General features: G+C 38.4%; 1 pseudogene; it reads right to left on the bottom strand.

Moving 5' to 3' along the window:
• Positions 1-15,264: 15,264 nt before the first annotated feature.
• On the bottom strand, positions 15,265-15,812 carry LOC101435607 (THO complex subunit 7 homolog pseudogene; annotated as a pseudogene).
• Between the last annotated feature and the right edge of the window lie 607 nt (positions 15,813-16,419).

Below are 16,419 nucleotides of genomic sequence, written 5' to 3' on the forward strand. Positions count from 1 at the left end.
ATGATGATGCCCACTCTGTTTCTAACTGAGAGGGGGCCTAGGTCCTATGGTGCAGATGGATGGAATGATCTTGCTTGCAGGTGCAGTCGCTTTCCATTCCTTGGGATGGGCATTGTCCATTATCATCTCCTTGTTAGTTGTCCTGGGTGAGTCCAATGAACTGAAGAGTGGGTTTTGCAACTCTGCTGAGATTCAGGACTCAATTGGCACATGAATGGGCCAAAGATTTAAGTCTCCAGGACATATATTTAACAAGTATAGTGCTAATTATAGGTTCAAATTAAAAGAGCAGAAGAGCCATGTGTAGGGAAACTATAAATGTCTAAGTTTGTTACACTGGGGATCATAAATTCCAAGGTAAGGTCCACTAACAAGGTGCTGAATTCCTGAGCTTGTCTGACCTGCTTATTGATGTGTCTAGAGCTCTCAGGAGCCCCACTGTTTGAGGCACTGTTTACTGTGACAGTCAATGAGATCCTGCTGAGCTGTTCAAAAGAGTAACCTCTGGAATGACCTCCTGACTCATTTTGAAATCTCTTAGCCATAAAAACTCATTTGTATTTATCCTTTCCCCCTTTTGGTCAAGGTCTTTTTCCAGATGCATTGCTAGTTGGTGCTCGGTAATAATCCCTTGGTGCCAGAGAGGATCATCCCTGGGAGTCATGTCCCATACCAGAGAGAAGGTATTTTGTTTATATGCTGAGTTTGACTTAGAGAGAGGCCACACTTGAGCAACAAGGAGGCTTTCAGGAGGTCCCTCTTAAGCATTATGTAATTATATGGTAAGTTTCAATTTCACAAGAAAAGATTCATAGGTATAATCATCAAGAGCCTGGCATAATGGTCTGTCTTCCTTTACTAGGCACTACCCTTGTACTCAGGGGATTCTTGATGTTCTACCTGAGAATGTAGCAGGACTTCCCAGGATGAGAATTCAATATTCTTTAGGTTATTTTGTGGGTCTCCACTCACCAAGACAATGTCTCATGAATACTTTATTATATTCATATGCTTTAGAGTCATGTCCCAGGTACACCCCTTCATACACATCCCCTCATAACTGACACATATTCTCCCCTGCCACAGCTGTGACCCGTCTGGGATCTTGGATCAAACTTATTTTTTAAAACAAAGCAACAAATAAACAATCAAACAAAACTCTCATCTAGGAGGCATTTCTCCCTTGGCATGATACCATTTTTCTCTGACTTACCAAACATTTGTCAAAAATAAAAATCACTTGTTTTAAGTTTTGAGTACCTTTGAAGAAATTCAAATTATGGTATAACTAGATAGTTTTGTTCACTTACTCTGCAAAATATGTAAAAATCCTAAATCAAATGTGCTTATTTTTTAAAATGGATCTGTTTATATTTTCAAAAGTTTTAAATCTTTCTCTATAATATATTTAAATGTGCATATAAGGATAGAAATGTGTTTGGGCATCACATCCACATTTCAAGGAACCTAAGCATTGGGTTTCTAAATGCAAGTTACACCAAAAAATCTAGTTTCCTCTTTTTGCTTTGTAGAGTAGGGAGAACCAAGAGAATCTTCTTTTTAAGTTTTTTATTGTATCTTCTATGTTTGATGATATTAACTCCATCAGTCAGAGGGCTTAGTCAGTCATGTTCAAAGCATTGGGATATAGGATAGAGAGTGTCTTAGTTTCCTAAGCTGCTCAAAGCAAATACTATGAAATGGGTCATGTTAAACAATTGGAATGTATTACCTTATGTTTTAAGCCAAAAATATGTCCAAATCAAGCCATCATCAAGGTGATGCTTTCTTCCCAAAGACCCACTGCTGGTGATCCTTGCCTCCTCTGTCACGTGGCAAGGCATAAGGTAGTCTTTCTCTTCTTTTTTGGATTTCATTGATTTCAGCTTCTTGCTTGCATGGCTTTCTCTCTCTCATGTCTGAATTCATTCCATTTATAAAAGACTCCAATGATGGGATTAAGACACAGCCTGATTGGGCTGAGCCAAACACACCTTAGCTGAATTTAATTCATCAAAGGGTTCTACTTACAAGGGGTTCACACCCACAGGAATAGATTCAATTTAAAAATATGTTCTTCTGTATTAAATTTTTAACTTGATACAGCTTCAAACTGCAAAGAAGGTTAAGAAATACATGTCTCACAGGGTTTTATACAGGACCACAGTGATATACTCATTAAGGTCATATGGCATCCTTTATATTAAATTTCAAAATACAAAATTGGGTAGGATTATCAACTTGGAATATAATACTAGACTACAACTGAACTTATCAGGTCCCAAAGTGTCTGTCAAATATAGGGTCCAGTTCAATCAAAAAAAAGGCAAAAGTTAAAACCAAACTTAGTTGGAATCAGAGTAAAATGCATAAGAGCAAATAAAAATCTCCACTTTAAAATAAACCAGAAACAGAAAATGAGACATAGAGCTTGTTTTTAAAATAGGTAAGAATTGACTGGGCTACATTTTCAGGAGTGATTTTGTTTTATTTCTGACCTTTTACATTTAAGAGAAATAAGAAGAACGTGGACATATTGGGAAAGATGGAAATCAAACTACTAAAAAAATAGACTAAGGAAGGAGGTTATGGAGGTGAGAGTTTAGGGAAGATGAATAGGCAATGTTAAATATTTCAGAATAGATTTAGCATCACTATGAAAAAGGGAGCTCTTCAGAAAAATGTCCCTAAATTAAGAAATTATGTCAAATCATGTAATTACATGAAAAGAAAATTATTTGAAAAAGAAAGGAGCACTTAAATGATATTTGAAATTATGCTATTAAAGATTATACAATAACCAGAATCCAAAAATTTTATTTAAGCTCTACTGTTAGTTTTACATGGCAGAAAAGTGCTTCAAATAATAGAATTGAAAGATAAGAACCATCATTCATGAAACCATTAAGAAATGATCAATTACTTAATTCGTGCATTTGAAAACCAACAAAAAAAATTGTTTTACTCTTCTTTAATAGATCCAACAGTTTAAACTGAAGTGAAACATATTGCTGCTACATTTACATTTTAGACATACCTCTTGTGAGTTCCAGGAGTTTCCCCTTCAGTATACTGGACTCAATACCAACTTAACTGTGAAATGCATCAAGGGTAGCCTACTGTCTTTATGTGGTATTTTGGCCTTCACCATTATGTCTTCTTTTTAATGTATTAATTGATTCATTGGCTGTATTCTGTGACAAAATCATGTTGCCAGTCATAAGGATGATTTCAGGCCCAGTAATAAAAGGATTAATAACAACTGATTTGACAGGTATTGGTGGAAAGGCAGAATGTTCACTGAAAGCCTTGTCACTGGCACAGAAGACTACAGAGTCTGTGTTTGCAGCTACTACAGCTATGGTAGGATGGTAGATCTGCTACTAATAGCACCAAGCCTCAACTGTGGGGCTGGTATTCCCAAATTAGGTCCATTTTTGAGAAAGGACTTGAACCTGTGGTTTGGAGGTATTCAGCAGTATCTGTACAGGTGGTAGTCTAGGTTCCACGTACGGCTTAATCAATAGTACAGGGATTCTGATTTTTCTGCTTTGCAATATCTATTTTAAAAATTAATAAGAAAGGATTACCTGCTTAAGGTGTTTAAGGGGGGGCATCTGGTACAGGGGCAGGCTTCTAGGAAGTGTGTGAGTACCCATTTTGTCATAGTGTGTTATATCATTGGGTGGAGACCCATACAGTGAGTGTGAAGGTGTACCCACATCCTGGGGAGGCTTGTTGTTCTCAAACAGAGGGAATTGTGTCTCTTGAGAGAATCGGTGGCTCCCAAAGGGTTAGGGCAGTCTAGTATGTCAAGTCCTCAGCATTGTTGCAAATATCTGTAAATCTCATCCTGCAAGTAGTGAAGATTGATTGTAATTGCGGACCCTGAGGGGAGTGGGGAGAGGTATAGAATAGATGGAATCAGGTTAACTGGGGGGTGGCAATGGAAGTATTCCACAAGATCATGCAATGATGGATATAGGACATGTTAAATTACATGAAAAATGTATAAAAGTCTATAGGGTAAAATGTAAACCATAATGTAAAACATAAGGTAATGTAAAATTTAGAAAATTATACAGTCTAAAATATAAACCATAATGTAAACCAAAATGAAACCATGTTTGAAAGCTATGTCTTAATATCTGCACATCAGCTGCAACAAACATAACATGAATATGTAAAAAGCTCATTGCTGGGGAAACGGGAAAATGGTTTGATGTTGGACATATAGGATTCCCCTATATTGTATATTTGAATTATTGTGATCTAACTTTTGTGAAGACAAAATTAAATTTTTCTAAACTTAATTTCCTGATGTTTTACATTATAGTTTACATTTTAGCTTATAGACTTGTATACATTTTTGGTGGACATTAACATGTCCTATATCCATCATTACATGATCTTGTGGAGGACTTCCATTGCCCCTCAGTTGCCCTGCTTCCATCTATTCTTTACCTCTCTCCTCCTCCCCTTGGGGCCCACAGTGACAATCAATCTTCACTACTTGAGGGACCAGATTTACAGATACTTGCAACAATGCTGAAGGCTTGACACACTAGACTGCCCTAACCCATTGGGAGCCACTGATTCTCTCAAGGGACACAATTCCCTCTGTTTGAGGACATCAGGTCTCCCCAGGATGTGGCTACACCTTCACACTCATTGTATGGTCTCCATCCAATGATTTAACACACGCTGAAAAACTAAGCACTCACATTCTCCCTAGCAGCCTGTGCTTGTACAAGATGCCCCACTTTAAGCACCGTAAACATGCAATCCTTCCTTATTACATTTTCTAAAGAGTTTTCTCAGCCTTATATTTTCAACCATATACCTGAGATTCTCCCATATTCAACTGTTCCCCCTGGCCCTCCCTCCAATTCCTTGGGCCATATGACCCATCCTCCCAACCCTAGTCCCCCTCAAGCCTGCAAGCCTCTGCCCAATGGTATCCCTATGCCCCCATCTTATCTCTTCCCTGTAAAAATACTTACCTCCAGGTCATCCTAGATTTTACCCATGTAGGCGTCAGCTCACAATCTTCCTCTCCCCACTCCCCAAAGTTCCTTTAAGCCTATCTTCCAGTCTCTAGTTCTCTGAGACAGCTTTGTTTGCTTGATTCATATCAGAGAGGTCATGTAGTATTTGTCCTTCAATGCCTGGCTTGCTTCACTAAAATAAGGTCCTCAAGACTCATCCATGTTATCACGTGTGTTTGTACTATATTCTTTCTTATAGCTGAGTAGTATTCCATGGTATGTATATACCACATTTTATTTATCTATTCATCTGTTGATGGGCATTTGTGTTGATTCCAACTTTTGGCAATAGTGAATAATGCTACTATGTACATTGGGGTGCATATATTGGTTTGTGTCCTTATTTTCAGTTCCTCTGGGTATATACCCACCAGCGGAATTGCTGGGTCATATGGCAAATCTATAGCTAACTTTTTGAGAAACCACCAAACTGTCTTCCAGAATGGTTGGATCCTTCTCCATTACCACCAGCAGTGGATGAAGGTTACCATTCCTCCACATTCTCTCCAGCACTTCTAGTCTTCTTTTTTTTTTTGATAGCTGCCAGTCTTAGGGGAGTAAGATGGTATCTCATTGTAGTTTTGATTTTCACTTCCCTAATAGCTAGTGATTTCGTGCATTTTTCACGTACTTTTAGCCATTTATATTTCTTCTTTGGAGAACTGTCTGTTCAAATCTTTTTCCCATTTTTTAAATGGGTTGTCTTTATTTGAGATATGGGAGTTCTTTATATATGCAGGACATAAGTCTCCTATCAGATATATGGCTATCAAATATTTTCTCCCATTGGGTAGGCTCTCTTTTCACTTTCTTGAAAAATTCCTTTGAGGTGCAAAGGATTTAATTTTGAGGAAGTCCCATTTATCTATTTGTTCTTTTGCTGCTCATGCTTTTGGTATGAAGTTCATTAAGCCATTTCCTATTACAAGGTCCTGTAGATGCTTCCCTACATTATTTTCTAAAGTCTTTATGGTCTTGGCTCTTAAATTTAGGTCTTTCAGCCACCTTGAATTGATTTTTGTATTAAGTATGAGATGATAATCCTCTTTCCTTCTTTTGCGTATAGATATCCAATTCTCTAGGCACCATTTGTTGAAGAGGCCATTCTCTCCCAGTTGAGTAGGTTTGATGGTCTTGTTAAATATCAGATGACTGTATACATGAGGATCTATATCGGAACTGTCAATTCAGTTCCATTGGTCAGTGTGTCTATTCTTTTGCCAATATCATGCCATTTTCACTACTGTAGTTTATAATATGTTTTGAAGTCAGGTAGTGTGATTCATCCAATTTCATTTTTATTTTTCAACATGTCTTTGGCTATTGGGGGCCTCTTTCCTTTCCAAATAAATTTCATAATTAGTTTTTCTAGTTCATTAAAACATGCTATGTTGATTTTTATTGGAATTGCCTTGAACCTGTAAATCAGTTTTGGTAGGATAGACATCTTAATAATATTTAGTCTTCCTATCCATGAGCAGAGAATATTCTTCTATTATTTAGATCTTCTTTGATTTCCTTGAACAGAGTTGTGTAGTTTTCTGTGTATAAGTCTTTTACATATTTAGTTAAATTTATTCCTAGGTATTTGACTTTTTAATTTACTATTGTAAATGATATTTGTTTCTTGATTTTCTCCTCAGATTGCTTATCATCAGTGTACAGAAATGCTACTGATTTTTGTGGATGGATCTTATAACCTGTAAATTTACTGAACTCATTTATTCAGTTCTAGAAGCTTTGTTGTAGATTTCTCAGGGCTTTCTATATATAGGGTCATGTCATCTGCAAATAGTGAAATTTTGACTTCTTCCTTTCCTATATGAATCCCTTTTATATCTGGTTCTTGCCTCAGTGCTTGAGCAAGTACTTCTAACACAATATTAAATAGAAGGGGTGATAGTGGGCATCCTTGCCTTGTTCCTGGTCTTAGAGGGAAAGATTTTAGGATTTCACCATTGTAAATGATGTTAGCTGTGGGTTTTTCATATATACTCTTCATAATGTTCAGAAAGATTCCTTCTATTCTTATCTTTTGCAGTGTTTTTATCAAGAAAGAGTGCAGTATTTTATCAAGTGCTTTTTCTGAATCTATATATATGATCAATGTGTTTTCTTCCCTTCAATTGTTTATGTGGTGTATTACATTAACTGATTTTCTTATGTTGAATCATCCTTGCATACCAGGAATGAAACTCACTTGGTCATGGTGTATAGTTCTTTTAATGTGTTGTTGAATGCAATTAGCAAGTATTTTGTTGAGGATTTTCACATCTAGGTTCATTAGAGAAATTGGCTTGTAATTTTCCTTTCTTGTGGTATCTTTGTTTGGCTTTGGTATTAGGGTAATGTTGGCATAATAAAATGAGTTAGACAATGTTCCTTATATTTTGATTTTTTGGAAAGGTTTAAGCAAGATTGGTATTAGTTCTTTCCAGAATGTTTGGTAGAATTCACCTGTGAAACCATCTGGTCCAAGGATTTTTAGTTGGGAGTTTTTTAATGACTGGTTCTATCTCTTTACTTGTGACTGGTTTGTTGAGATCATCAATTTCTTCCTTTATCAATGTAGGCTGCTTATGTGTTTCTAGGAATTTTTTCATTTCCTCTAAATTGTCTTTCTTGTTGGAATATAGCTTTTCAAAGTATCCTCTTATGATAGTTTTTATTTCAGTAGGGTCAGTGGTGATATCCCCTTTCTCAGTTCTTATTTTGTGTATTTGCAGCTTCTCTCTTTTTTTCTTTGTTAGTCTAGCTAAGGGTTTGTCAATTTTATTGATCTTCTTAAAGAACCAGCTCTTGGTTTTATTTATTTTTTCAAGTGCTTTCTTATTTTCTATTTCATTTAATTCTGCTTTTATCTTTGTTATTTCTTTCTTTCTTCTTTCTTTGGGTTAGTTTGTTGTTTTTTTACTAATTCCTCCAATTGTGCAGTTAGGTCTTCAATTTTAGCTCTTCTTTTTCGATGTATGAATTTATGGCTATGAATTTCCCTCACAGTACAGTTTTTGCTGCATCCCATACATTTTGATATGTTGCGTTATCATTTTCCTTAGTTTCAAGGTAGTTATTGATTTCTTTTGAGATTTCCTTCTTGACCCACTGTTTTTCTAGGAGTGTTTTGTTTCACTTCCATATCTTGTTGCCAAATCTGGGTCTCTGGCCCTTGCAGATTTTCAGCTTCATTCCACTGTGGTCAGAGATATCATTTTGTATAATTTCAATCTTTCTGAATTCATTGAGACTTTCTCTGTGGCCTAGCATGTGGTCTATCTTGGAGAATGATCCATGTGCAATTGAGGAGAACATATATCCTGTTGTATTTGCATGTAATATTATGTATATGTGTATGATGTCCTGATTCTCCAACACATTGTCCAAAGTCTTTGTTTCTTTATTGATTCTCTTTTGAGATGTTCTGTCCAATGGTGACAGTGGTATGCTAAAGTCCCCCACTATAATTGTCAAGGCATCTATTCCTTCCCTTAGTTTTTGCATTGTTTGCCTCACATATGTAGAGGTGCCCTTGTTAGGGGCATACATATTTTTGATTGTTCTTGTTCTTTCTTCTTGAAAGATTATCCCTTTCACTAATATGTAGTGTCCATCTTTGTCTCTCACAATAGTTTTGCATTTAAAGTTGTTTTTGTCAGATACTAATATACCTACTTCTGACCTTTTTTGGTTATTATTTGCCTATAAGATTATTTTTAGTCACTCACTTCCAATCTCCTTGGATCCCTGGGTCTAAGATGTGTTTCTTGTAGACAGCATAAAGACAGGTCATATTTCCTCATCCAATATTCCAATCTGTGTCACTTAACAGGTGAGTTTAATCCATTGACATTCAGTGTTGTTACTTTGAAGGAATTAATTGTCAGCCATATTTTCTTTGGATTTGTGTTTGTCATATGTTGTTTGATTTTTTTATCTCTTTGGTTGTTTTAGTTGTTCTTACACTCTCCTCCAACTCTGTTTCTCCTTTTTTTTTTTTTTTTCTTTCCTCCGGCAGAACACCATTTAGCATTTCTTGAAGGGCAGATTTCTTTCTTTTTTAAAAAAAAAAAAATTATTTATTTATTTATTTATTTATTTATTTATTTATTTATTTCTCTTCCCTCCCTCCCCCACCCCAGTTGTCTGTTCTCTGTGTCTATTTGCTGTGTCTTCTTTGTCCTCTTCTGTTGTCATCAGCGGCACCGGATTCTGTGTTTCTTTTTGCTGCATCATCTTTTTGTGTCAGCTCTCAGTGTGTGCTGCACCATTCCTGGGCAGGCTGCACTTTGTTTCGCACTGGGCTGCTCTCCTTATGGGGCACACTCCTTGCGCATGGGGCTCCCCTATGCGGAGGACACCTCTGCGTGGCAGGGTACTCCTTGCACGCATCAGCACTGCACATGGGCCAGCTCCACACGGATCAAGGGGGCCCGGGGTTTGAACCATGTACCTCCCATGTGGTAGACGGATGCCCTAACCACTGGGCTCATCCGCCGCCCCCAGATTTCTTTTTGGCATACGCTCTCAGTGTCTATCTGTGAATATTTTGAACTCTCCATCACTTTTGAATGCTAGTTTTGCTGGATAGAGTATTCCAGGTTGGATATTCTTTTCTTTTAGTACCTTGACTATGTCATACCACTGCCTTCTTGCCTCCATGGTTTCAGATGAGAAATCGGCATTTAATCTTATGGAGCCTCCTTTGTAAGTGATGGTTCTCTTTCTCTTGCTGCTTTTGGAATTTTCTCTTTGTCTTGAGCATTGGATAATTTGACAAGTATATGTCTTGGAGTAGACCTGTTGGGATTTATGCTGTTTGGGGTGTGTTGTGCTTCCTGGACATGTACATGCATCTCCCTCAGTAGATTTGGGAAGTTTTCAGCCATAATTTCCTCCAACACTCCTTCTGTCCCCTTTCCCTTCTCTTCTCCTTCTGGGATGCCTATAATGCATATGTTTGTGTGTTTTGGATTGTCATTCAGCTCTTTAAGTCCCTGCTGTTTTTTTCTGTCTTTTTATCGATCATTTCTACTATCTGCTTGATTTAAGATCCAAATTACTAATTCTTTCCTCCGCCTCTTCAAACCTGCTGTTATTTGCTGTAAGTGTATTTTTGATTCCTTGGATTGTGTTGTTCATCACCGTCATATCTGTTATCTTTTTGTCCATGATTACAATTTCTTCTGTATGCTCCCCAAGTGTTTTCTTAATATCCTTAATCTCTTCCTTCATTTCATTAAATTGGTCCTTAATACATTTTTTGAGAACTTTATTTAGTTGTTTGGTGTTCCACTCCTCTTCCTGGTTTTTAGTTTGTTCATTGGATTGGGTCATGTGTTCCTGATTTTTGATATGGTTTGTAGTTTTTGTTGTTGTCTGGTCATCATTGTATCTTGATGGGTTTATTCAGGTGATTCTTTTTTTTATGTTGGGGTTCAATTAGTTGTTTTTGTGTGCATGTTAAGTCTTCCCTTTGTCACTTTGTTCTTGTTATTCTATTTCCTTGTTGTTGGCTAAGTTCCCTTAAAGGAAAATATTAGGGCCAGAGACAGCAAAAGGGATAAGAAAAGAAAAAGATAATAGTAGTATTGATATGTGGATGTTAGCAGAAGAACAATGTGAGCTCTAGGAGAATGGATATTGAACTCAGGTAAGCTATGTGGGGTTATAACAGTAAAAAAGGGGAATACCTATAATGGGATAGTAAACTGAATATGGGGAGGAATATAGTATGAATTAAAAGGCCAGTATGGTCTGTAGAGAGGTAAAGAGAAAAGAAAGGATGATAATATAAAGAGTGAATAAAAGATAGAAAACAGAATAGAGGTATTATAGATAAAAAGGCAGAAATATTGGGGGCTAAACAAAAAGAGGTGGAATGTAAGAGAAACAATAAATGATGGAAAATAGAAAGGTGTAAAGGAAAAGGGACAAAGTTGGTAGCCACAATCAGTACACACAGGAAGTAGGAAATTGAGGACAAGGAAGCACAGCAAATAAGAGTTGTTGCCTGCAGCACCTAATATAAAAAAAAGAGAAAAGGGGGGGGAGGGAAAAGGAAAAAAAGAGAAAAAGCGAGAAAGAGAAAGGAAAAAAAGAAATAAAAGGGCTGTGGGGGGATAAAGAGTAAGGAGAAACAAGAAAACAAGCCAACAAGAAAGACCACACAAGTCCTCAAGAAAGGAATCCTCCTTGCAGTTGAATAAACTGTTTAGGAGTCTGACCTTCCCCCTTTCTTCCTTCCTCACTTCCCCTCTCCCAGGGCAGTAGGAAGGCTGTGTGAGGGCTCCTGGAGGAGATTAAAATGGGTCCCTGGTGAACCAAATCTCCTCAGAAAATAATGTCTCTCAATTTCTTGAGATAGAGTACCCACCCTTTACCAGGAACCCTAAATAAGCATTTGTAAGCTTGCAAAGCAGAACCTACTGTCCCTCTCCCTTAGGAATGCTACAGAGGGGCCAGTTAGTTTTCTGACTCCTCCTTCTCCCCAACCAAGTTTCCTATCCCAGGGTATTTAAGTAAATCAGGCTCTCTTGGCAGATTTGCCTCTCCTCTCTTCCTAGGCTCTCTCCAAGTCAGCTGGTGTACTCCTCCAAACTCAGTAAAAGGGGAGGACCAGAAAATTCAACCTGAACTCTTTGCACCCCTCTGCACTTCCATCCTAAACCCACCCACTCCCAGAGTTAGCCCAGTGAGCTAGGGCAATGCCAGATTTCCAGGAGTACTGGATTTGGGAAACAGAGGCCCAGGAGAATGTGGACTTAGGGTACGTGGGTCTGTGAGATGTGGATTGTGTGGGTTCAGAGAACACTGGCTTAGGGTTCACATGTTTAGGGGAACACAGGGTGTGGGAACTCTGCCTTGTGGCCAGTAGTTCTCAGGGAAAGTTGCAGCCCTTGCCCTAGGGGAAAGGGGTTTACCTTCCCACAGCTTCCTAGCTCCATGTTAGAAACCCACAGTTTTACCTTGAGGAAGCACTAATTTTGTCTCAGTCTCTCCAGATTGATATCCAGACACATCCTTCAGGATCATGTCACCACTCAGCCAGTCCTGGAGTCCATGTGGGTCTTTCTTGGAGAGCTGTGAGGATGCTTTTTAGTCAGCTCGCAGGACCTTGGTTGGCTCTGCATCCAGCTTACACATGCACTTCTGGGACTGCAGGGGGACTGCAGGGTGGGGATCCCTGCTCCTAGTGGCCTGGCTCACTGTAAATGGTAAAATCCATTGCTGGCCCTGAGGACAGGCACAAATGCCTGCCAGTGGGTCCTGCTCTCGTGCTCCCTCCCACTCTCACGCTCCATCCCGCTCTCCTTTTTCATTTTTTAATACCCCAATTTATTTTTACTTTCTTTCAGTTTTCCTAAATTAGTATGTATTCTATTTCTAATCTTTAAACCATCACTATATTTCATTTTCCTATTAATTGAATTTGGCAATATATTAGGCTTCATTTTTTGAAGAAATTTTGTACCACAGAAAGGTTCAACTATGGCAGGGGAGGAACACTCTTGTGGGGTGTTATTGATGGGGGCACATGGTTGGAGGGAGTTCCTCAGGGCATGTATATATACCATAACTAAGGCATTGCTCAGCTCCATCTTGAGTGCACCATCTTTTTATGTTTGGATATATGTTGGATATTTTCATAGTAGTTACAGTTACAAATGACAACTGAGGGAGGGCTGAGTTCCTACTGAGGGGAGCTCTATCACATTCCCCAATGGAACAACAACAATCCACCAAGTGCAATGGCAAAGAACAATGATGAAGTGTGGTCCAATGATGAGTCCTTGGTACTGATGACTATGCTTCTGAGCCTGTGCGCCTAAAATATGAACTAGGCATAGAGCTGCAGGGTGCCTAAGAGTCACCTCCTGAGAGCCTCCATGTTGCTCAAATGTGGCCACTCTCTATGCCAAACTCAGTATATAAACACATTACCTTCCCCCCAGTATGGAACATGACTCCCAGGGATGAACCTCCCTGGAGCTGAGTTATAAATCACTAACTGGTGATGCAATTAGAAAGAGACCTTGAATAAAAGGGTCAACCGGGACCAGCAGAATATCTCAGCCTATGTGTAGATCATGGTTAAAAACTGCTTTTTGACCTTGAATAAAAGGGAGAAATGGCAAAGACAAAAGAGTTTATATGGCTAAGAGTCTTCAAAAAAGAGTTGGGAGGTCTTCAGAGGAGTCCCACTTACACGCATCTCAGCAGCACCCCAGAGACAGCCAAAGTAGATACAATCCCAGGTATTGGTTTTCCTGAGGGCTACAGAGACCCACAAGTTCTATGGTCATGGCAGATGGCTCTGGCATGTCAGTGGGCCCTACTTTGGAATTTGTGTTCCTGAGTATGATGGAGTTTGACTCACATGTGACCTTTCTACACATGCCTCTTCTGTCTCTTTTAGTGAATCTGTGGCTGGCTCTAGGGTTGGTGTATACTCAGGAGACTTGAATCTGTGGACTGGCCATGTGCCAGCCGGAGCCTGAGCCTCAGCAGAGTTGCATCTCTTACCCTCTGGTTCTTTGGACTTACCCAGGTCAGCTAACAGATAGGTGGAGACAGTCAACCACCATACCAGGGAACAGAGTGCCTTCAATTACAAGCAGGAGAATTGCATCAAACATCCATGTAGAATCTAAGCCCCCTCTTGATATAGAGGTGAAGTGGACATCACCATCCCAGGATCCACAGGATGGAGGAATAAAATATGGATTAGAGTGGACTTACTGATATTCTACTATGGAACTATTGTGACTGGTAATGGAAGAAATTGTAGTATTGTGTGGAGAAAGTGGACATGGTAGTTGCTGAGGGTGGGGAGAGGGAAGAAGAGATGTGACTGGGGGCATTTTTGGGACTTGGGGTTGTCCTAAATGATATTACAGGGACAGATGCTGGACATTATTATCCTTCCATAACCCACTGAATGTACTAGGGAAGAGTACAAACTACAATGTAAACTATTATCCATGTGGTGCAGCAGTGTTCCAAAATGTATTCAGTAAATGCAATGAATGTGCCACAATGATGAAAGATGTTGTTGATTGTGGGAGGAGTGGGGTGAGGGGGGGTGAGGGGTATATAGGAACCTCTTATATTTTTTTAATGTAACATTTTTTGTGATCTATGTGTCTTCAAAAAATACAATTTAAAAAACTGATGGGAGTGGAGGGGTGGGGAGTGACGTATATAGGAACCTCTTATGTTTTTTAATGTAACATTTTGTGTGATCTACTAAAATTTTTAAAAGATAATTAAAAATTAATTTAATAAAATAAAAAAAAAAACAGGGGGCATGTGAAGTAAAAGACTGGTTAGTTCAAGACTGGATCTTTTGTGTCAACACTATGCTTTTTAGTGTGAACTGAGTAACATTTTTGCCCCATCCTGAAATGCAGTCACATATTAGACGGCATACTACATGTGATTTATAACTTTTCTTTTGTATTCTTTAATTCCCATATCCCTCAGAATTTATACCATAACTAAGGCATTGCTCAGCTCTATCTTGAGTGCACCTTCTTATTAGATTCTATAATATCTAGTTGAATGTTTCTTTTTTTTTTTAATTAAGGGCTATTATTTATATTTTCATTAAAATAAGATGGAGTGGGTTTGGCAGTGATCCACTTCATATTTCTAACTTCAGCCCTTGTCTGATCTATTCGTATGGGAAAGGCATGTAGAGAGAAGAAAATTCTTTAAATCTGAATGATGACCAGTAATAAGAAATTTCCCTTTTCTTTCACCTTCCAGATTCAATACTTGTGGGCCACTTGCTAAAAACAAAGGACTCTCAGATAGCAGCAGTTGAGATAGCTAATTCCTAGTTTTGGGTAGTGGAAAGAGAAGAAACAGATGCAGATTCCCCTGCTGACTACTTGAGGTTATGGCATGTGCCACAAATGCCAAAGATGCAAAAAGACACCAGGCCACCAGCTGGCAAGGTCAGTAGGAAATGGGGAAAACTATGAGTTAGCTGTATGTGGAATTTCTATGAGAAGAGACTGAGCAATCTTGCATGAGTTGTATAGGTCTGACTATTCTTGGTCTAGTGGTTTGACATTCCTTAATCAATATATATCTATGCCTATTTTTTTTTTTTGGTTATAAGTATTTTAGAATAAACTGTTTTGACAGAAATAAGCTAAAGAAAGATCATGATTTTTTTTTTAATGGTGATCTAGAAAATGTCTGTGAATGTTTATCAAATACCATAGGGTCCATGACAAAGTTCTTGGATGGTGCTAAGAAGCACATGAAACTATTTCTGTCTCAATTCCAGCTTATCTTCAATGCTTTCTCTAAAATGCAAAAGATTCTCCAGCTCTTCCCAGAGCCTCTAGTTCCTTTATCATCTCATGCCTGCCTAGATGACACTGGATCACTTTTGCCAAAGCATCATATTTTTGATGATTTTTTTCATATTCATTTTGTTGGAAGAATTTGCTTTTTGCATTCAGCAATTTTTTCATGTGCTCCTGTGATGCTACATTCATTTCTTTGTAAATTTTTCATAATTTCCATTTCTCTGAGATTCATATCATATACCAATAAGGTTTTGCCCACTGAAAATTCACATTGTAACAGGGTGCTCAGCATAGGTTGGTACTGGCTATATCCCTCTTCCTGTAATCCAGAATTGTACCATTTAATGAAATTCTTCACTAGAAGATTAATTCTTGGATCATCACCAGCACCATCTCTATCATTTAAGAGATGCTTCCTTATGACTTTGTCAAAGTCAGCTGCCATGTGTTGAAACAAGATTGCAGGCAATCTCTGCCTGGACTCTCCTTCTCGAGGTTTTTCCCTTCCTCTTGAGTTGTATGGGCCCAGCCTCTTAAGGCTTCCTGCTTAAGTGATCCTGTGGTCTACTCTCTCCTGGCATAGGGTTTGTTTCTTTCCTGGCTTTCTATATCAGTCTCAACTGTTCTGCTCTCTTCCAGATTTCAACCGTAAGCTATCAGACAAAATAGCCAGTCTCTCCCTAGGGCCTCAGCTGTTTGAGACTTCTCCTTTCTGTCACATGGCAAGATAGAAAATGACAGAACTCTCTCTTTCCGTGCCTATCTGAGTGCCCATTTATATCAGACCCAGCAAGGGGCAGGGACTCTACCTGAGTCATACATACTGAGGTAGTTGATGCAAAAGCTCTAAATCAATCTTAGCAGGGAATTTAATTTAAAAATCCTGAACTGAATTTAATGTCATCAAAGGGTACCCAGAGGACTTGATTAGTTTAAAAATAATCTTTCTTTTGTTGGGATTCCTAAAATAATCACAAACTGCCACACTCCACCCTCTGAATTCCAAAAAGACATACAACATTCTAAAAAGAAATTAAATTATTTAAATTGCA

Source organism: Dasypus novemcinctus, chromosome 6 (assembly GCF_030445035.2).
Source record: "Dasypus novemcinctus isolate mDasNov1 chromosome 6, mDasNov1.1.hap2, whole genome shotgun sequence".
NCBI lineage: Eukaryota > Metazoa > Chordata > Mammalia > Cingulata > Dasypodidae > Dasypus > Dasypus novemcinctus.